At 44.0% G+C, this 23,245-nt stretch overlaps 1 protein-coding gene across 3 annotated transcripts in view; it reads left to right on the top strand.

The window, feature by feature from the left end:
* Positions 1 to 23,245, top strand: part of WIPF1 (WAS/WASL interacting protein family member 1) — a 114,626-nt gene that overhangs the window by 31,580 nt on the left and 59,801 nt on the right. Inside the window, exon 2 of one of the 3 annotated variants that reach the window (XM_046018547.1) lies at positions 1,144 to 1,178. The exons of 1 other annotated variant lie outside the window; for it this stretch is intronic. The gene's annotated coding sequence lies outside the window, so the exon portion shown is untranslated. Of the gene's footprint in view, positions 1 to 1,143; positions 1,179 to 7,163; positions 7,282 to 23,245 lie in introns of those variants that run through there. One more of the 3 variants, XM_046018546.1, reaches the window with a different exon arrangement.

The following is a 23,245-nucleotide window of genomic DNA, read 5'->3' as shown; positions in this document are numbered from 1 at the left end:
CCGCCCCCCCCCCCCACCCCGCCCACCGCCCAGAAGAAGATAAGCCATTGAAAGGAGTATGTAGTAGGCAAACAGGTAACCGTGGAACGAGGGGGCTTGGCTCTACCTGGGAGGGTCTGGAAGGAAGAGGCTGGGACCCAACGCCAAGACCGGCATCACAGGAGACAGTGCCATTAGTATCAATCTTCACCGCAGAGATGGCCTGAGAAGGGGAGTGTAATTTCTTTATTTTACTACATATTGTTCCATACTTTTTGAAAAGAGATGATGAAGCCAACTGGTGGAGACCCTGTCAGGTGTGGGTTTGGTTGTCGGGGTATCACAATAATGCTGCCAAACTCTGCGCCAATAATGCCCCAAACTTCCCGTCTCCTTGAGAGAGATACACGGAACTCTCACAGGTGCTGGACAACCACAAAAGGGTTTTGTTCAAAAAAAAAAAAAAATCTGCCTCAAATCTTGGCTTTGTCCACCTGGCAGAAGGAGAACATGGGGGAGGGACTGCACAGAAGGAATGGTGTCTATAACTGAGCCTTCAAGTCGCTGCCACAGCAGCCGCTCTGCCCTACCGTTGTGGGAACTGGAGGAGCCGTGTGGAGATAGACTTCTCTGGCACAGGGCCATGGGGGGAAATCAGGGTCCCCAGTGGTGGTGAAGGTCGAAATGACATCTGTTTGGAATTACTTTTTTTTTTTTTTTTAAAGATTTGATTTATTTTTTGACAGAGACAGATCACAAGTAGGCAGAGAGGCAGGCAGAGGGAGAAGGGGAAGCAGGCTCCCTGCTGAGCAGAGAGTCCAATGCAGGGCTTGGTCCTGAGAACTCTGAGACCATGACCTGAGCTGAAGGCAGAGGCTTTAACCCACTGAGCCACCCAGGTGCCCCTGGAATTACTCTTGATCACTGTTGCCTTGTTTGACCTTCAGATGAAGTTGCGGGGGGGGCTTCATTTATGGCCCCTGGCTTGTGTGAAAACTCCGTGTTTATAAAGACTGGAATCACACCCACTGGGACATGCTGGGGACAACCACAGATTCATGTCCCTCCTCTCCGGATTCCCCAGCTTGGGGGAGAGGGGTGGGTTGCATTCCTGCAGAACGGTGGATAAAAGAAAGGGTTGTCACTGTATAAATTATTTTCTAGGTGTTTCTCCTTCAAGAGTAAAGAGTTGGCTTTAGGTAAGTAAAATACGCTGCTGTACAATTGCACAAATGAGAAATGTAATCCCCAGAGGTGTCAGTCCACAGTTTGCATAGTTTGGTTGAGAGTTCCTGGAGTTAGTTAGTTTCTTTCTTTCTTTCTAACAATTTGGATACCATCAGGCAATTTATCATTGATGACAATGCAGGGCGGTGGTGGTGTTTATTTGCTTTGCTTGTTTGTTTTCATGTTTCGGTAACCTTAAATCCTTGTCTTTAATCAAGAGAGGTGAACTTTTTTAAAGCTGAATATATATTTAGTTGTACATTAACGGCACACTACTTGTCACAACTTCTCTCCCCCTTACAGAATGCTCCTTGCTTAGGAAGGCTTCATACCTATAAAGTCCAGTTACTAAGAATTTCAGCATGCTTTGATGAATATTACAGTTATGGTGGTAATTTTTCAATAAAAAGGGAAATTCAGTTTGCCTTTAAAAAGTCAGCTCATTGTAATATACCATTTACTCCTATTTTGCCAATAATTCCATTAGTGTTATTAATGATCCACACTGCCCCAAGATTAAAATGCAGTTTATATAAGATGTTAAGGAAACATATTTCGATAAACGCCCTTGTGTTATCAAATACAGAGAGATTTGAATGTTTTTGCACATAAATGTGTCTTGGAAGTTAATCGGTGAATACTATGTTGCTTTTAGTACTGTAAGTCTATCATTAGGAGATATGCAAGAGTAATTTAGTAAATGGCATCTTATTTTATATTAGGTACTTCCCAGAGTGCGAGCTTTATTTCTAGAAGTTGCTCCAAGGCAAAGAAAAGAGTAGATACCGAAATACAGAATGTAGTGTTACCTGTTTCGAATGACTGTAGGTAAAGTAATTACTAAAATCTTGGGAGATGTTTATCTTTTGAAAGTTTGCTTCCTTTACAGAATCATGCATTCAGCCTGTCTGCAGGCACTTCAGAATCCAAATCATAATCCAGAAAATATGTGATAAACACACGTGGTTGAATTTGATGTTACTCAGCTGGGTGTTATCAACACCCTAATTGTAACCTGAATAAATCTCAAGACTCCGCTTGGTCCAGATTTTGCTGGAGTCTCATTCAAAGAAAATATCAGAAAGTCAGAAAGCCTTGAAGAATGATATATCTCTTTAATGAAGTTTTTCTAAAAGGCATGACTTAAAGGTTCTATACTTAACGCCTCATAAACAGCTTCTCCAACATTCCGTGTGGACATCTGTTCCTTTGCCTGCACTCATGGCTGCTCTGAAACCTCTTTGTCTCTCTCATCCATGTAGTTTTTCACTGGCCATGAAACTTGACTCATTTTTTTAAAATATGGAGACAAAATTCACATTCTGTTTTCCTTATTTTTGATCAGACACAAATACATCCAGCTCTTTCAGATTTAGAAGCATGAACACTACATCATGAGTCCAGGCTCAAAGTAATTATAGAGATTTTCCGTTCTGCTTCCTGTGTAGACCGTGCCTCTCTAGGATGATGGGATGACCTGTAGCTCTACTACCCCGAATCCTGAATTTTATTTCCTGCCTAGCAGCACTCTCAGAAATAAAACTCATTGCTTGACTCCAACTGCATTCCTTATGAGAAATTCTACTAGAATGTTCTAATAGTAAAATTTCCACTTACCAATAGTAATAGTAGCCACCATTTATGTACTGCCCTGGCTAAGCTCTTTGCATGTAGCTTCACATTCCACACGCATTAAATTATCCCCATGATACAGATGAGAAAACTGAGATCCAACAGCATAATTCACTGCAGCTAGTAAGTAATGGATCTTCGATTTGAACCCAGGTGATTTGATTCCAGCATCCCTTCATGTCATGAGTGACATGAGGTGATTTACCAATTCTGCCCTATTGTGTGTGCTCTTAACTGTAGAAGGGAGGGATGCCTCAGAATAGGAAGATTGTGCAAATAGGCAATTAACTGGGTGTTCTTTTGGTCCCATGTTATGTGTGTATGTGTGTGTGTGTGTGTGTGTGTGTCTGGAAAACACAGATCCTGATCAGAGCCACAAATCTGTTTAGTACCCATTCATGATCTCTTCCAACACCTTTGGTATGCTTCTGAATTGTTTGTTCTACCTTGTATTCTTCTAGTTTCTATTCAGCCTGAAAGAAAGGAGCAATGAATATGTGAGAGTATCTTGGTTCTCTCTACTACCTCTGGAGTTCTGTATCTATGAGTCTTCTTAAAACTCATCCTGGGTGAATAGCAAGGCTTTCTATGTGTCCCTGGCTCGTCTTTTTATGAACAAGCGAATTTGCCAGATCCTTTCAGTGTTTGATCAACAACAAAGATGAGTGAGGGGTTATTTGAAATTCAACTGCATGATGTTGCAAAGGGCCAGTTTCGTTGTTGGCACCAGGCCCTGTGTGCCAAAGAAGAATCACTATGCTAGGAAGGGCTTTGGGTTTGAAGACAGCTGGCCAGGGGTCTTGATCATTCTGGCTGAGATTACATTACAGTGGCATAAACAAATATACCAAAGTCAATGCATCAGCGAGAGAACTTTCTTGACCTTTCATCTTCCTTCAGCAGCTCCAGTGGCTCAGAAACGTGAGGCATGTTGTCTCTTTGTGTGATTGCGAATGAGGAAAACCTTTAGCATGACATAATGTTCCCCAAGCCCCCCGGAGTCAGTGTAGAAACAATTGCTCTGGGGTATGGCTGGACTGTTTGACCTACATTCTGAAGCACTGACTGCCAAGGGCGTGCCTCACCGCAGTTCCTCCCTGAACAACACACATGTGGTATGCATGGGTTTGAGTTTCTCTCGGAGACAGAATAACAAGGACACAGTTTTGGGGGATACTGGAAATGACACTGGACGTGCAGTCATAAGCTTTGGGTTCAAATCCCAGTTCTATCATTTATTTACTTGTTTGAACAAATCCTCACAACTCTTGGAAATGTCTCTCCTTCTGTGTTATGAAAACAATTAAAAATAATATTTAACTTATAAAATGTTTCTGAACTAAATTAAAAAGTGTATGTCTTGTTAAACAAGACATAGAAGAATAAGAGATATAAATCAAAAAAGAGTTATTGTTCAATGGGGGAAAATCGGTGAAAATAGTTAAATGATGTCTGTGGTCCAAACAAAAATTAATTGATGGCTCTACTTCCTCCATTCCCAGAACAACATCAACTATAAGGTGTGCCATCAAATTAATGACAGGAAAGGAGAGGGAAAAAAAGACATGATACTAAATGTACACCCCGATTCCCGGAATGTTAAAATATGAAGGAGGAAACCACAGTCAACACAAACATGCATTTTGGGATTAAGGAAATGTAAACTTTCACTCAGTTGGCATTTTGGTGTTTTCTTGCTGGTAGAGGCTAAGACTAATGTTCTGAAAGCGATTTAAAAAAAAAGATTTTTACAAATACATGGGGTGGAACTAATGAAAACTGAAGGCAAAAAGTGTTTTTCAGGTCCATAGATTTATCTTCTTTCATTTACTTGTCAAGACAGAGAAAAACAGTCATGGACAATTGGAAAGGTATGAGACATGATGAGCCCTGCGCATCTTGTAATGCCAGGAAGTAAAGAAGGGCTCAAAAACAGAATTCAAAAAAATATTAATAGGAGTGTGTCGGAGGAGCACAGGAACCGAGGGAAAGAGCTCAGGAGTCGAAGGCATGACACTTCCAACAACAACATAAATCGAGTAGTGTTGAATTGTAACCCAAAGTATGCACCAAATAGCTCTGAGGCCATGCTGATCAGTAAATGACTAAGTTAATAAGTGGGGACAAGGGACAAATCTTTTATGCAGAAGAACTCCAAATAATTTCTATAGATAACTCCACCCTCGAGATTTTCCTTCCAGAGTACACAGTGAGGAAGGAGGAGAAACCTAACGAATAACCTGTAACTCCAGTCTTATCGTGAGAAAAACATCAGAGAAATCCCAGTTGTGGGGCATTGTACAAAAAAAAACCACTACTCCTCAAAACTGTCAAGGTCATCAAAAATAAAAATCTAAGAAACTGTCTTAACCAAGAGGAGCCTAAGGAGACATGATGAGTAAATGTAGCGTGATGCCTGGATGGGATCCTGGAACGGAAAAGGGACATAGAGGAAAATACTGAGACATCTAAATAAACTGTGGACTCAGTTAATAACACTGTATCAACATTGGTTTGTTAATTGTTACTTACATATCACACTAAATATGAGATTTTAATAGTTGGGAAGACTGGGTGCAGGTGGGTGGGAACTCTGCTCTCTTCTGGATTTTTCTGTAAATCCATACCTTTTTAAAAAACAAAGTCTTTTAACATTTTTTAAGTGCCAAAACAAATGGAAAAAAAATTTCACAGGCCAGGTAAGGGATTTTAAAGGAAAATTATAAAGCATTTTGTTAAGACCGTTAAAAATTCCACATGGAACGTGGCTTAAGTAGGACATACGTCACCACGTAGTTGAAACCTAGAACTGACAGTTTAACCCAAACCTTCTTAAATGCATTCAGATGGAGTCATTATTATTTCTTGTCTTTGTAGTATTTTGTTTTTTAGAGATAACAAAATTTTACCAGTATTCCTATTTTAAAGCGAATGTCATGCTTCTAGCCATCTTGACTCAACAGGCTAGTCTAACTGGACGGCTCCGTCAGAAAGCCAACCGTCAGCTGTCAGGCTGGTGAAACAGTTCTGTGTGTTTTCATAGCCAGAAATGCAGTCATGTGCTGAGACTTCAGAGCTCCACTGTGGTCCAGAGTCCTGATCTCAGGACTCCTTTCCTTACTCGGTGTTCTCACGCAGAAAACTTCATGGGGGAATGATAGGGTAGTATTTTCAAGACTTGGAACAGTGGGGTTGTCTACAATTACCTTTCCAAAAAACAAAAACAACCAAAAAAATCCCTTTAAAAGCACTTTTAAGAAAAGAATTAGGCTAGGGTAGCCAAATAGAAACAACTTTGGGGTTTTTGCCCTGAGTCAGGTTGTACAAATTGTGGAATATTCCCGTCCATCCAGGACATGGTTTTACTCCCACACACCACTTCCTACAGCCACAAATTCCATATGTGTGGACCTCCAGAGAGCTAGCGGAATGGCGAAAGGAAAGAGGAAGACACTGACCACAGGAACAAGAAAGCTAGGAACAGCACCCTGCCTCAGCTCTTCTCATCTGCCTGCTGCGGCGGGCACAGAGGGACGCACACGGGCACTCCCCTGGAGCTCCTGCCAAGCCAGCACCAAGTCCCCCCACTGCCAGGACTTGCTCGCATGCCTCCACGAACCCACCAGCATCCCGCAGGGAAACCAAAACCTGGCATATTTTGGAGACCATCGTGGCAGGGGAGCAAGGGGATGGTAAGAATGTCTACCAGTTACATAGCCCGGGAGTCAGAGCGTACAGTGGCTTTGTTTGCTGAACCAAGAACGAGGGCACACCGTCTGACGGCAGGACTGAATAGACTGGAGGTGAACTTGAGCCTGGCCGGGGAAATCCACAGTGAGCGGCTCTGGTCACTGCAGGATCTAGAAATGTGAGCTAAGCCCTGGGTGTGCTTCTCTGTGATGGTGCCCTCCAGAGAAGAGCCTGGGGACCTCCTGGGCGCAGCGCCATGACCCAAGCCCGTCTCTCCTGGCAGTCCTGAGAGTGGCAGTGCCAGGGCCTGTCCAGGTGACAGCAGAACACCCAGGGCTGTGCTGGGAGCAACCCGCCCCTTTTCTGCTGCTGCCCCAGCCCCACGATGGGGGACCTTGGGGCTCCAGAGGCCCTGTCTCTCCCTTAGCCCCACCCCTGCGGGCTTCCTGGTGCTAGGAATCCGGACATTCTTCCTGCCTTTCTCCCAGGTCATCACCTCTTTACCTGTGTCCCGGGGATGCCTACAACAAGCCAGGGGACCCCTTCCGGGTGACAAAGATTCCTTTAGAAGCAGGGTTCCCCCTGTGTGAAGCAAGTAACGAGCCGATCCTATCACATGCTCTGACGGCTTAGAGAGGTGGTCAGAGACAGAGCAGTGAGGAAGTGTAATGTCACATGCGACGTTTACAGGAAACCTGCTAGAAGATTGCAGGGGAACTTGAGAACTTGTCGTTTCGGCGGATGAAAACACAGGTCAGTGCTTTCTTTTCCCTTCTGAAAAATCCTTCAGAGCCGCTCTAAAATACCTAACTGGTTCTCTTTCCTGAAGCTGTCTCTCTCTCTAATGTGAAGAAACTGCCTCTGGCTTTGGATGCCAGAGCCGGGGCATCGCTGGGAACCGTACTTCGTTAGAGGAACAAACACTGGGCCATTATTGTGAAAATGAAATTCTCAGAATCTGTTGCTTCCCTCTTTGCCTTTTGAAAAACAAACCTTCCGATGTTCATGAACTTACTTATTCCATGGAATTCAGCTAAGCCTCCTCTCATGTTTACCTATTAGCCCAAATCTGAAACAGGGCAAATCAGCTTGTGGTCGCGGGCATTCAAAGGGCAGTAGAAAACACTGAAATATTGCGTGTGAAAACACGCTGCAAGCTGGACGCAAATGCTTGTTGTTTTTACATACTTTTCCTCTGGTAAAACGAATCTTTTGGCTTGTATTTCCTCTTAAAGTAATTTCTCGTGTTTTTATAAATTCTTAGTTCCCTTTTGTATTTTTTCTCCCTTCTTCCTTCCCTTTTTCTCCCTTCCCTTCTTCTACTAACATAAAGCAGGAGTAGAGAAAAGGGGTCGGGGGCAGCTTGAATGTGAGATGAGGAAGTCCCCCGCCTGCACCCTGGTGTAGGCCAACCACTGTGGGGGCCCCCGGGCTTCAGCAGTGCAGGGCTTGTAGATGCCATGTGCTGGGGCCCTCACTGGAGCCTTGGCTCTTTGGCCTGTGTTTCCTGTGTGAAGGGAGATTGGAAGAGTCTAGAGCAGAACCAGAGGGATGGTTACAGTGTTGGAAATTAGAGCCCAGAAACAGCTAAATAAATGCTCCAAGGTTACTCATCCTCTGGCCAGCGAGGGACAGTCTGATAAAGAACTTCAAGTCAGTAAAAGGCTTTTCACACAACGGCCTGCTACTTTCAGACGTGTATGGAAAAAGGAGAAGGTCTCAGATCTGAGTTTGGTGGGGGAGGAGGGGTGGGGGGTAGGAAGGAAGCGCAGTACATTCTTGGACCATTATCGAGCACTGGGACAGGTAGCCAGAGAGGTGGTTGAGTGTCTTTCTGGATGTTTTTGAAAACACACTCGATTTCTTCTGTGGCCGTGTTTCCGTGTTGATCTAGGTGGCGAGGAGAGTAATGAGAGATGAAGACTGGGGGCTTCTCCTTCCTTCTCGCTTTGGCCACCCAGCATTCTCCAAGGTGTCTGCACTGAGCAAATGACAAAGGGGTCAGGGGCCAGTGGGCTCATGTGTTGTTTATATCCCAGCAATGCAAAATAACCAGGGCAGCGATGAAAGAGAAGAATCATTGTTGATTAGATCCTCAGATGGCTGCATTTTTTCCATTTTTTACAACTATGTTGTGCAAGAAGATGGAGGGGAAGCTGACAGAGTAAGGATGGCTTCCAAGTTGGAAATCTCAGCCCAAGTGGTTTCAGAAGCCCTGCACTGGGCCTGAGAGAGGCAGCAGCATCTCCATCAGGGGTAGCGGTGGCGGAGAAGTTGGCCCCTCTTCGTGTTTGGAGCCCTTGGCACAGATCACTGCATGGAGTAACACACACACACACACACACACACAGAGCAGGGCACAGGGCACCAGGCGCGCCCCTGACACCAGGAAGAGGCTCCCAACTTCATGGTGGCTGGCCATCCCTAGAAGGAGCTCTTCTTTTGGTTTTGTTTTGCTTTTTTAGTAGGTCATAGAACTTTGTTGTTCAGGGAGTTTTGTAATCTGCTGCACATCGTAGAGAAGGGCTTTTTATTCTGTTAGAATACTTTCCAGATGGACCCAATGTCTCTTTATTAATGCAGCTTTCCAAAAGCTGTTTCCATTTATTCTGGGGGCATCTGCTCTCTCTCTAGCCATTTCTCACCCCCTTCTCCAGCTTTCCGCTTTCACTGTGGTCCTTTGTGTTTGAGATACAAGAGAAGGTTTACAAAGTGTCCTTATCTTGTGATGCCTCTGGGCCCTAAACCTGGAAGTATATTCTGGAAAACAAAGGATGTGGGATGGCACAGGGTGGTCGATCATGATGGATGGTGGAGGGCACCTCAAATATTAATGTAGCTTGTGCTTTTTAGACAGGAATCACTGCCAAGTTGCAGTGAGCTCAGTTTGAAGGTCAAGAGCAGAAAGAGATAAGCAGTCACCTTTTCTCTGGAGAGAACATTGTGAATTTTAGGGGGAAGGGGGACTATGGGGGCATGTTACTGAACTCTCTAAGTAAGAGGAAGGAGGCTGACTTTGCAAAGTCCTCTTCCTGGACCCTGACCTAAAGGCGGGCCTCCTGTCCCCAGAATCCCAGAATCCCAGGCAACACTTCAGAGCGACATCCACAGATCATGGGGTTGTCTGGGCTTCAGAAGGACGCAGTGGGGGAGATATACAAAACATGCATTCTGGTAGGGAAAAAAAATAAAACATGAAGCTTTGATGAGTGCAGCTTTTGCAGTTGGATTCATCACTGGTCATCTTCTTGGGCTGTCATCACCAAGTCTGGGGGCCCAGCTCTCTAGGCTTCTCAGACAGATGTTTCTGGACCCGTGGAATGTCTTAACAGTTGTCATCACCATCCTAACAGGAAATACTGGGAACCACAGGTTGTCATTTTTTAAATTGCGTTAAAATAGACATAACATAAAATCTGCCATCTTAACCTCTGAGTGTGTAGGTAGTTCAGTAGATGGGAGCTCTGTACCCATGAGATAACTCCTCCCACCCCTGCCCCTGGAAACCACCATTCTCTCTCTGTTCCTGAGTTCGTCTACTCTAAGTTCCTCAGATAAGTGGAGTCATACAGTATCTGTCTTCTTGTGACTGCTTTATTTCACTTAGCCTCGTGCCCTCAAGGTTCTCCCATGTTGTAGCAGGTGTCGGAATTTCCTTCCTTTTGGAGATGAATATTCTATTACATGGCTAAACCACATTTTCTTTATCCATTCATCTGTAGATGGTCTTTGGGTTGCTTCCATCTCTGGCTGTTGTGAATCATGCTGCTGTGAGTTAGATCTGCAGATATCCCTTTGAGACCCTGCTTTCAGTTTTTTTGTATGCATCCCCAAAGGATATGGGGGGACCAGATGGTAATTCTGTTTTAAATTTTCTGATGAACTGCCATCCCATTTTCCCTAGCATCTACACCATTTTACAGTCCCACCAACAGTGCACGAAGGTTCTATTTTCTCTCCACCCTCGCCAGTACTTGTTACTTTCTGGTTTGTTTGTTTCTTCATAGCAGCCATCCTAGTGGGTGTAAGATGTTACCTCATAGTTTTGATTTGTATTTCCCTAACAGTGAGTGATGGTGAGCATCTTTTTAGATGCTTGTTGACCATTTGTATATCTTCTTTGGAGAAATGTTTGTTCCGGTCCCTTGTCCATTTTCTTAATGAGGTTATTTGGATCTTATTGTTGAGTTGTAGGAGTTCTTTATATATTATAGCTATCAGAGAACCATAGATTTTTAAAGTATTGTATGTGCGGGTTCTAAGGTCCACATCATCTGCTATGAGCCAGTTGCCTCCTGGCATGTACCACCTTGGAAAAGACCATGAGTTTCAGTAATATGATTTTTTTTTCAACAATAGGGTTTTTATCTTGACTCTGAAATACTTCATGAAATCTCAGTCATTTTCACTTGACAAGAAGTTCAGTTTTTAAGAGCTGACAAGGGTGAAGGCAAGGAAGAGAAAGGGAAGAGAAGAAATAGCATGAGGTAGTGCTGCTTATTCCTTCCAAGATTTGTACTTTTTAGCTACACAATCTTCAGGAAAAAGTCTCCTCAATTCTGATGACTAAAACCAGACTTCATATGGGAATACACACACTGTCTGAGGATCATCCAGTAACCATGTCTTCCCCTGCAACCCTCCTTCCAAACCCACAGACTGGACGATACCTCAGATTAGAAGTTCATTACCATTTTCCTTCATGAATGCGTCAAACAAAATGTTTTCTTTTTCTTCTGAGTACTGAGGACCCAGAGAGGACTTGGGCCATTGTGCTGGAAAAGGAGCAAGAGCAGTAAGACTACTCTTCTGTTTGTTTAGATGAGAGATTTTCTGGAAGGAAATGCTAGGGAAGATGTGAGGGACACAGCCTGGCATAGTGCTGTGTGGTTCTTTGCCTGGAGCTGCTGTCTTCTAAATAAAACCTCATTAATGCTCACGTGTACTCGGACACTTCCCAGGAAGCGATTGCCCTGTGTGTTTGATGGAACTTTCACTCTGCCCCGCCCCGCCGCCTTTTTTCTTAAAAGATATTTATTTATTTATTTATTTGAGAGAGAGTGTGAACATGAGTGTAGGGGGGAAGAGCGTGGGGGGAGGAAGGGAGGAGGAGACAATCTCAAGCATATTCCACCTAAGTGCAGAGTGGCGGGGGAGTGGTGGGGGTGCTCGATCTCCTGACCCCAAGGTCATGACCTGAGCCGAAACCAAGAGTCAGTCACTCAACGGACTGGGCTACCCAGGCACCCCTCATTCTGCCCTTTCAATTTCCTTCCATTTTCTACATCAGTTAGAAGGTTGGTGCCGTTTCCCCCAAAAAAGCCTCTTAGGGTCTCCTTTCTCCACCCAAAAGGCATTTAGACAAGAAAATGACAAGAGTGGTGGTGTTTATTTGTTCGTTTACAAAAGGACAGAGAAGGCTTTTCCTCAAAAATAGTAAACTGGGAAAAGATGAGCCCTTGAACGAAACCTTATATGGGACACACTTGAGGAGGCTTCCTGACTTCCGTGGCTTTGCCAGTTCCACTCGGAGGAATTCCTCCGTCACTAACACTGTAATTTCTCAATACTAATTAGAAGTTACTGCTTTGACAGTAACTAGCTCGATGCTTACCAGAGTCTGGTCTGTTTTGATACTTGCTGGTATGAATTAGACTTCCTTTCTACTCTTGTTTGTGTCTGGATTTTAATAATATGTCATGTTTTAAGCTCTCCCATTGTATTTTGTAATCCTAGTGTGGCTTAAAAACAAAGAGGTTGGTTTTCTTTTGTAGTAGGATTCATGTTTGTACACACATGTGCATGAACACATACAAATATATATATATTTTTTAATAGGGTCAAAATTCTTTAGGGCATATATTTTCTCAACTTCAAGTCATTCATTAGATGATATCCCGGAACCTACAATTCTCTGGACTATGCAGTTAACTCTAGGCTAGGAGATTCTGTGTGTGTTATACCTATAGTTTCATTTGGGCGGTTTGCTAATGAAATGCTACTCTTTCAGTACATCACTGATTTATTTCATGGGGATTTCTGTGATTCCCAGGCCACCTGTAAAAAGATTTGGTCTTCCTCAAAGGCTTTTAAGAGCTGTAGCAGGATCCTGCTGAATCCTAAACACTGGGCATGGGAGCGGCATAGGGCCACTCAGTCCCTTACCCGCTTGCTGTACAGAGGGCCACGCGGGGCACTGTTCAAGGAGGGGAATTGTGTTCAAGTCCGCCTTCTCACTGCGATGTGGCTCCTTAGGAAAGTCCAGTTCCAGAAGTCATTTCACTTAATGAATATTCTCAATGAACTGTTACCAGGGCTTCACCTAAAACCTCTTCCAAAACCAACGTGTGTTCACGCCTTCTCCCTGCATTTCCTCTCCCTTCTGCTCTTCCCTCTTCTGCCAGTCCTCACCCCATCGCCCTGTGAGAGGTCAGGGCCGCCGCTCACCTGCATGGACGGTAGGCTGCCGTCTTCAGCCCCATCTTTCAGCTTTTTGGTCTCTTCCCCTGAGCAGTCAAAACAGGGACAAATCAATGAACACAGCTCCCAGAATAAAAATGTTGAAGAGGTTTTTATACGGGAATAATAACGTGGGGATAAAAAATGAATGTTTTTCCAAGATAAACCCTGACAAATCAGGAAGAGTCGATAATCTACTTTTTAGAAACTTTTTTTAAGGATTCCTAAGGAGGTAGCAGTAGGGGAAAAAGAACTGAAAAGGCCAGAGGATAATTTGCTCTGAAAGGTAAAAATGCTGAGTTATTCAAAAACTTTTTTTTTTCTCCTAATTTGGTGCCAGGAACATCTGGCCTTGGGAAGAGTTTAGGAAAAGAGGCTTTCAGATTCTGTTGTCATTTAAAGAGGTAGGTAAGTGTTTTTCTATATAGAAGGGAACTTCCAGAGTCTAGTCTCTCCTTTTTAGATTTGGAAACTGAGGTTCAGAAAGGTTAAGAGGTGATTTGTCTTTGTCAAAATAGCTAATTAGCGAGTGTAGTGAGCATAGACCAAGGCTCCTGACCCAGCACAGGTCATCAGCTGCAATGAGGAGAGACCCAAGGACTGGGAATCTGGATGTAGGAGTCCCTCTGAGCAGCACCTGCAGGGGCCAGACTCATGCTAAGAGAGAGATGATCAAGGAACAAAGGGGTTTATGAAGTCCCCGAACTCCAGCTAAGTGACCTTTGTGTAATTCCTGGAAAACAGCACAGGAATACAGATAGTATACAGGTAAGTGTCATGTAGGTATTATAGCACAGGTAGTACTGGGGAGAATGCTTTTGCACAGTGAACTGTGATAATCCCTAAAGAGCAAAAATCCAAAAAGGGAGACTTCCCAACAGTTGCCCGGGATGGGCCGGGAAGAGGGTCCCTGAACTGTGTGGACATGAATAGGGATTGAGGGGGGCTGTCTGTTGTGAAGTATGGATGAAAACCAGGGCTTATCGTGGCCCCAATTAAGGAGCCCTCAAGAGGCTTACGCATCCTTAGCCCTGATCCCAAGATCCGCACACCACCTTCTGCACACTGAGTCAGCTTCCTGAGTACCATTACTTCAGAAGAGGATATTCTGGGGAGGAGACATGGCCACTGGAAAGAAATGATATTATTTCTGAATTCTAGTGTGCCCAGCAGTCTCTTGTGAATTTGGAATGTGGGTCTGTCCTTTTGAGTCTGATCCCTCTGGCTCCCAGCTAGAAGGGAGGTTTTAGGACTTCTTTGACCAAGTCTCTGTGCTCAGAGTGTGGTGATCTCCCTCTCCCCTGTAATGCCACTCTTCAGGGTCGTTCCCGGGCCAAGAGCAGCCTCTCCTCTGTGTCACTCCTACTTCTTTGTCGCTCCTCCTAAAGGAGTGCTCCATAACCATAAAAAGAAGAAAATGGTATATACTGTGTGGGTTCTGTTGGACATTATGAGGTCCTTTTTGGATACTGGTGGTTTTATGGTGTTTGCGGGAGGTTTTTTTGGCCCTTTTTTGTGGGGAGGGCGTTTTCCCTGAATTCAGAAATATTATTGAGCACCTTCCCTGTGGATCTTTCATCCCAGTTGGGGATGTGGGCAATAACAATACACTGAATAAAACAGTATGTAATGTGGTAGACTATGAGGTTAGAAAGAACTGAGTTCTGTGGGAAAAGAAGTACAGTAGGGTGGGGGGAGCAGGAACGCAGTGTGCGTGTGGATCTCGGTGGCGGTCAGGGTGGCCGTCATGGCGAAGGTGGTCCTCGAGGGAAGACTTGGCCGAGGTGAGAGAATTGGCCTTGCAGATGGATACCTGAGGCAGGAACATGCCTGGCGTATTCAAGGAATAACAGGAGCTAGTGTGACGAGGACAGAGTGAGGAGGAGACAAGGGGAAGGTGAGACTCCAGAAGGCCCTGTAGCCTTTATAGGGCGGAGCTTTGGGAGGACTTCAGCAGAGGAGAGGCGATGAGCTGGCTTTACGCCCGGGCTCCTGTGTTGAGGACAAACTGTAGGAGAGGAAGAGTAGAAGGTGAGACCAGATGGGAGGCTGTTGCCGTCCCGCTGTGAGAGACGATGGCGCCTTGCACCGGGGTGGCAGCACAGGCTGTGGTGAGCAGTAATTAGAGGCTGGTTATTTAGGAGGTCGAACCACCAGAGAACTATGGATTGAACAATAATAAGCATTAGAGGGAAGCCAAGGAAGACTCCAAAGAAGCAAAGGAAGAACGGAAGTGGCAGAGTTTCATTTGGGATTTGTTGGGTCTGAGCTGTCTGGTAGACAGATGTCACGTGGAGCTGTTCAGTGGGCAGCTGGATACACATGTCTAAACGTAGGAGTTAGCCTCCTTGAAGAATTCGTCTTTCTTAATGGTCTTAATGGTTTCATAGTACTCCTGAATGCATCTGTAGCTTCTGAAACTCCTACTGAAAATGCAGAATGGGACTCGGCCCAAGGGCTTATTTCTTGATTGATTTCTGGGACTGAAATCAGAGAATGTTCGCATGCGTACACAAGAGTGGAAGGGTCAGGTTTTTTGTTTTAGGCCTTGCCTTTCACTGCTTAAGCCCCAGTGATCTCATAATTATTTTAAAGGAAAAAAGTTAGCAAAGTGGGCAAAAGCGAAGTTAATTTTTTTCAAATGCTCAATATCTAAACAAACCAAGTTTTTCTTTGCATATATGTCAAGGCAGTTGGAGAAAGCATTGTGGTTGTTTTCATCTTTAAATGTTTATGTGAATATTATCTTGATAATTGGAATTGCATTTATTGTAGTTGAGAGAGATATTAGCTAGTTAGCCTGGGTGGCTCAGTCGGTTAGGTGTCTGACTTCAGCTCGGGTCATGATCTCAGGGTTCTGGGATCAAGCCCTGCATTGGGCTCTCTGCTCAGTGGGGAGACTGCTTCCCCCTCTACTTCTACCCCACCCCTGGCTTGTGCACTTACTCTCTGTCCAAGAGCCTCCAAGACCTCACCTCAGGGCTCAGGAAGGAGAGTTAAACTCTGTCCCCCTAGTATAGGCCACATGGAGTGCTGAAGGGTGACAGGGTCAGCTCCCACACCAGTAACCAACCACGGGGACTCTGAGGAGGACCAGCTCCCAGTTCAGCTGGGATGATATCCAGTTTGTTTGTACTGGTACAGCCACGCTGGTTACTAAACTCCTGAGAAGCTTCAATACCAGTTGGTGAAGCATCACCGACCTCAGGCACCGAGTGCACTCCCGGACCCCTAAGACCTATGTCCTAATTCAACAACTAAGGTTTCTAGCACAGCATGGGGTGCCCCAGGACTGGGACACATTGTTCCAATTGGTTAATGACTGTGTCTTTTTTTTTTTTTTTAAGATTTTATTTATCTGAGAGAGAGAGAATGAGAGAGAGAGAGAGCACAAGAAGGGGAGTGTCAGAGAGAGAAGCAGACTCCCCGCTGAGCAGAGCCTGATGCAGGACTTGATTCCAGGACTCCAGGATCATGACCTGAGCCGAAGGCAGTAATGACTGTGTCTTAATGGTTATTAGATATTTTGACTATAACCCCTGTCCCACCCCCAATAAAATGGTACACTAAAGGCATTTCATTGAGTGGGCGATGCCAAATTTCATTTGGGGTCCAAGAGGGCAAAATTTAAGCCTATCCTTGTGTCCCATGGTCACTGCATCTCTGATATGGGCCTGTTAATAGCATCCAGGCTATTTTTCACTATCTAGAAGGAAAGTCCCTAAGTGGTTATGGATGGAAAGGTAACAATAAGCAGAGGTCAAGAAAGTAGCCCTGGAAACATCATTTTGATTCATATTTTCAGAGGGTCCCAGTTTAAGAAGATTGAATTTTGCAGGAATACAGTATCTCCCTCTACTTGCTTTCTACTCCGGTCCCACCTATCATTAGAAAAATGGTTATCACTTCAAAACATGGCTTGTTTGTTCCCCTAGGATCAGTGGGTGACCACCTGCCCAGAGGAGGTGAAAGGTTCATTATAAGCCAAGCTCCACTAATCCTGATTTATTAGTGCCAAACACTTGCCTTTTTGCAGCTGTGGGAATGGTTTTTAAAAGTCAATTTATTTCCCAGCTGGACTAACAGTACCTCATGGTTTAAAAACAAACAAACAAAAATGGAATCTTTTGTAAACACAGTAAATTCCCACACATGTTGGATTCCAGGGGTGTGTGAGGAATCCTTGTGCCCATCTATAGAGCCTCAAACTGATTTTTACATAGTACAAGACAGCCTGCATCCTCTAACACGGGAGTTTTTAACTTAAGTCCATGAGTTGCATGGGGAAAAATAGAACATCTTTATTTCCTCCAGTCTCTAACCAAAATTTGCATTTCTTTCTTTTGTGAATGTCACCCACAAACTGCAATAGTATTAGCAGCACTTGAGGCATCCTCACCGATAAAAGTCACCGAGACTTTATGTCATTAGGTGGTGGGCCGCTTCTAAGATAGCTCCCAGTGATCCCCATCCCCTGAAATTCACACTCGTATTTAAATCCCTCCCTTTAAATGTGGGCTAGTTTTAGTGATTCATTTATAGTGAACAAGATGCACCAGAGAGGACAAGGTGTCCCTTCTGAATTTAGTTATAAAAAAACTGCTGTCCATCTTGGGGGCTTTCTGGCACTCTCTCATTTACACTGAAGGAAGCAAAGTATGAGGTGCTGAGCTGCCATATAGACCCACATGGCAAGGACCTGGTTATTGGCCTTTGACCAATAGCCAGCAAGGCACCTTGTCTTGCCAACACATAAGTAAGCCTAGAAGCAGATTCTCTCCTAGTTGAACCTTCAGATGAGAACACAGCCCCAGCTGCCACCTTAATTGCAGTCTTGTGATAGACCTTGAACCAGATTCTCAGCTAAACTATGCCCAGATTTCTGACCCATGGAAACTGTGATATAATATGTCTATTGGTTGAAACTACTTAGTTCTGGGATAATTTGTTGCATAAGAATAGATAACTTACACTAGGACTAGTAACTCATCCTAGAGATCTAATATACAGTATGGTGAATATAGACAACAAGAATGTATCGTAATTAGCAAACTTTCTAAGAGACTATAACTTAATTATGACATCTACTAAAAAGAAAGGGTGATTATGTAATGTGATAAAAGTACTGATTATTGCTATAATGGTAATCATATTATAATCTATAAATTAGCATATTGTACACCTTAAATTTACACAGTTCTATGTCAAAAAGTGTTCAATTCAAAAAGAAGAAATAACATATACAGTTTAATTTCAGATATCTCCAAATATTGTTTAGCCTTATTATTGCTTCAAAATTATAGTAGTTATTAGACTGGCCACTAGATCTTACTGTTTAATTCATAAACAAGCTCATATATTAATTTATAATAAATCTCTTTTAGCCATATTAATGCCATGCATCCCGATCTAGCAGTTCTTACCTCTTGAAGTCATCAGACTTTTCAAATAGTTCATAACTGAAAATTAACCAGTTAACAAGAAATACAACACCTCTCCGGAGGACCCCATGCTAGGCGTTATAGTTGTTTCTGCCTTGTGATGTCGAGAGTCAAAAGCTCAAAACCCAAAATTATCAGCTCTATAACCTCTGGAAAATTTAAGTGAAGATAATAACGTCCTTATAGGCAGGGTTGATATTGAAAATATCTAACAGCTGGTGGGCACAAGTGTAACCAGTCAGAATAACAGCCAGCCCGAAAAGCCATCCAGTGACCATCGGTCTGCTTGTAGGAGCATAGGGGTTCAATGAGTGCGTGCGACCACCATGTGTCAGGCCCATCTGCCTCGCGGCCTTGCGCTCTCACTGCCTGTGATGCTGTCCTCCCCACTCTGCCCATTAGACTGCTTTCAGGCACAGGCACAACTCATGCGTCCACTACTCCATGAAGTCCTCCATGTCCATGGCTCTACGGCTGCCACCATACCTTGTGCGCCCCCTCCCCACCCAGTCACGTGCATTAGGATTTGTTCACACGCCTTCCTGCCCACTTCCCCCCAGAATGAATCCCTCATCTCTCTTCTTGGTTCTCTTCCCCCTGCTACCCCAGCACCTGGCCCAGTGCTCAGCCACAGTATATTCTCAGTGAATGGATGGGAGGAAAACAACACAGAGTATTTTAATGGATCCAGGTAGAGAATATCTGTTCTAGATTGGAGCAGGGATCTTAAGAATAGAATGGTACTCACATGGGACTTTTTGCCTTTGTCTATAAAACAGTTTATTCTTACCTATGTCTTGAAGATAAAGCAGAATTTAGAACACTAATGGTTTCTTTTCCAAATATGTTCTTTTTTTTTTTTAAGATTTTATTTATTTATTTGACAGAGAGAGACACAAGTAGGCAGAGAGAGAGGGAAGCAGGCTCCCTGCTGAGCAGAGAGCCCGATGCGGGACTCGATCCCAGGACCCCGAGATCATGACCTGAGCTGAAGACAGCGGCTTAACGCACCGAGCCACCCAGGCGCCCCTCCAAATATGTTCTTAAAATATTTTTCCCTGTATTTTTTTTCACTCTGATAACAGTGGTTTGTTGCTTCCATCAGGTTTTCAACCCATTCTAAAGAAGTGACTAATGGCTCAAGACAACTAGTTCTAGTTCAGAATCGAATTCATTACCCGGGTCACTTAACCTCTCTGAGGTTTGGTTACCTTACTTATAAACTGAAACAGTTTGCTCAGTAATCTCTAAAGTACTTTCCATTTCTAAAATTCTGAGGTATTTTAAGGCTTCAAGGGCTTGAAGTTTGGGACTGTTGATCATAGGCTTGTTTTGCTCGTTTGTAAGTGGCCCATCTGAAATTTTACGGAGGAACACACAGTTTAAATACAGGCTCTGTTCTGACCCACTGAAGAAACCAAAATAAGGTAAAGATTTTCTTTTTTAAATTTATGATGTATTTATTTAAGAGAGAGAGAAAGAGAGCGTGAGCAGGAGGGATGAGAAGGAGAGAGAGAGAGAGAGAGAGAGAGAGACTCAAACAGACTCCACACTGAACACGGAGCTCGATGCAGGGCTCCGTCTCACGACCCTGAGATCATGACCTGAGCCAAAACCAAGAGTCAGGACTAAACTAAACGACTGAACCACCCAGATGCCCCAATAAAGATTTTCTAAAACTAGAGGTGCCTGGGTGGCTCAGTCATTTAAGCATCTGCCTTCAGCTCAGGTCATGATCCCGGGGTGCTGGGATCAAGCCCCATGTTGGGCTCCCTGCTGAACAGGGAGCCTACTTCTCCCTCTCCTGCTGTCCCTGCTTGTGCTCTCTCTCTGTCAAATCAATGAATAAAATCTTAAAAAAATAAAATAAAATAAAAAAGATTTTCTAAAGCTATAATATCCAGTGTTGGTGAGAGTATGGTGAAAGAGCATTCTTTCTTGATGCCAGAGGGATTGTAAGCCTTCCCTGTAGCCCATTTGCACTGTGTATCAAGTGAGTTTAAATTGTTCAAACTCTGATCCAGTACTTCTTTTTCTATAATTTTTGTATTGCATAATCCTAGTTGAACATAAGGATATTGATATTAGCACATTTATAAAAGCAAAGTGAGGGATAACTACATGACCTGCAATAGGAGAATATTCAATACATTTTAGTGTAGGAAATCATGCAGTCATTAAAAACCATGTTTTCAAAGAGTATTTTGTGGCACAAAAGGAGCACCAAAACTGGATTCAAAACTACATACATTATATTCCTCATTTAAAAACATTTTATATGTATCAAGACTAGAAGGAACTATTCCAAAAAGTTAACAATATATATTTCTACCTAGTAGGGTTATAAATAATTTATTGCCTTTAGACTTGAGTTCGCCATTTCCCAAAGTAAACTGGTACTATTGTAACACTGTCATAAAAGAATCATTGAAAACATATTTAAAGCCTGTCAGATGCAAAGCAGGTGCTGGTGCTGTAGGTTTGGAAGGATGCCAAGATGCGGCACCCGGTGTCTGTGATGCCATCTTGGGAGCGCAATAGACGTAAATAACCCTGTGTGGCGGGAATAAGGATCCATGCCGTGAACAAGTTGCCAACACAGAAATACGGTGGAATGGAGGAAGAGGCCAAGGTTCATGTTTCTGAGATGCCTGCAGGCTTGGCGAAGCTCCGTAGTACCACCTGTGGGCAGGTAACTGGTCAGAGCTGTTTCCAGCCAGCGCAAACTCGACTTGCTGCCATCCCCTTAGGCTGACTTAGACGTGGAATCCTAGGAAGGAAGACCTTCGAGAAAGCCATCTTTACCGTGTCTGTCATTATTTGGGTAATTTTTAAAATGTGATTTTTAGGCATTATTTTAACAATGAGCTGAGGATACAATCAATATATTGTTATACAAGAATAGGATACAATGTGTACAAAGATAGTACAAAATATATATCAGGCATAAGGTCACGGAAGTATGACCTTCCAGTATAAATACTGACATGGTGCTCTGTGCAGGCCCAGTCTTTCTCTACGAAGTATAAGCTTCCTGAGAGCTGGAGAAGGGCTTACTCTTTCGCTTCCAAAGCTCGTACTAGTACCTGGCACAGAGCAAGCATTACATAGAAATGAATACATAATTCATTTCTTGAATTAATAAATACATACTTAAGTTACTAAGATTCATAATGAGTAGAGCCAAGAAAAACGCTAATTGTGAGACAGCAGGGGAGCAAGAAACAGACCCCCCATTGGGCCTCCTTAATAGGGAGTCTTTACTGTAAGGATGGGCAGTAAAGAACATAGGAAACCCAGGATTACCTCACAGGGAGTCGCACGCTAGTTAGAAGCCTGGGCTCTGGAGCCAAGCCATTGGAGTTCCAATTGTGTCTCTGCCACTTACGAGCTGTGTACCTTTGGTCAAGTTACTTAACTTCTCTGTGCTTCGGTGCTGCCATCATCATCATCATCATCATCATCATCATCATCATTATCTTCATTATCATCATCTACTTAATAGAGTTATTGTGAAAATCGAATGAATTAATACTTGTAAAAGTGCCTTAAACGATCCTTAGCATGTAGTAAGTGCGTAATAAATGTTAGCTATTCTTGCTGTTACGGTTAGCATTGCTACTGTTAGAACACTGAACGCTGCAGTGCAGTTTAGGTACCTGGCAAGCCATGATGTGCCCTCGGGCCCAGGAGATGGATCATCGCCTCTCTTATGTACACCAATTAAATGCCCAGCTCTTCCTGTCTCCTCTCATGTCTCTGTGTGCCTGACTGACTGTCTGGCCCCATGATTCTCAGTTCATATGTCTGAAACGAGGAGGAGCCCGACTGATTTGTCTGAGCCGAGTCTGGTGTGCACGGCCAGCCCAGTGTGCTCTCCAGCAGGAACGCTAGCCTCTCTCGGGCCAGGGGCCTGCCCTTGTCCAGTCGGCCTTGGCTGGGATGGGCTCAGCTGCAGCTGATCTCAGAAGGGAAATGTAGGCACAAAGGAGGCTCTTGTGATCATGGAATTTAAAATTATTCTTCAAAGAAGACTCAGAGACTAAAGAAAGGGTAAAAAAGCAAAATAAAAACAAAAGCAGTGTAACCCTTTTGGAGAGACAAGATGATAACTTTTGGCATTTTCCTCCTGGCATACTGATTCGTTTTCGAAGGGCTATTCGTTACCGTTCAGAGCCACAGAGGACACCATGTGACTAAGCGCTGTGAAAATGAGATGAAACCTCAGAGGCCTTCACGGAACCTCTGCCTTTCTAGGCCGTGACCTCTCCCCCTCCGCAGCACCTCATGTGACAGCTTGTCTGCTTCGTGGTATCTTATCCAAGCCTTTCTGTGCCGTGGACCAGCCCACCTAAGGTGGTGTATAAACGCCACGTATAAATGCTGATGGGCCTTCTGATTATTTTCTGTAGCTGAGTGATCCCTGTGAGAAAGACCTTATGGAGGACATTGCTGTCACCTGGTGCATGTTCTCAGAGACCAGATTTCTTTCACGGGTCACTGCCACGGATCTGCATCTCTTCATGTCTGCCTGTGTCCCCAGGGTGATGAGAACAGCAACCTTTCCCTTTCTGGAGCAGTAATAATAGCTAACGTTTATTGTGCTGTTACTAGGTGCTAAGGATCATTCTAGGCATTTTTACTTTCACTTTAAGACCCACCCTAGCACTTGAGTTGAGTCATGTCTGGTAGAAATGGCTGTTTGCTCCAATGCCTCTGTGTGAAGCACAGGAAACAGGTAGATGAACCCTTGGGTGGTGGGGAGGGTCAGTGCTCACAGACTGCATAAGATCCTTGTCCTTACTGGGCCATCTCTT

This window comes from Meles meles, chromosome 9 (genome assembly GCF_922984935.1).
Source record: "Meles meles chromosome 9, mMelMel3.1 paternal haplotype, whole genome shotgun sequence".
Taxonomy (NCBI): Eukaryota; Metazoa; Chordata; class Mammalia; order Carnivora; family Mustelidae; genus Meles; species Meles meles.
Note: the sequence above shows the minus strand (reverse complement) of the source record. Positions and strands in the feature narration are given on the sequence as shown.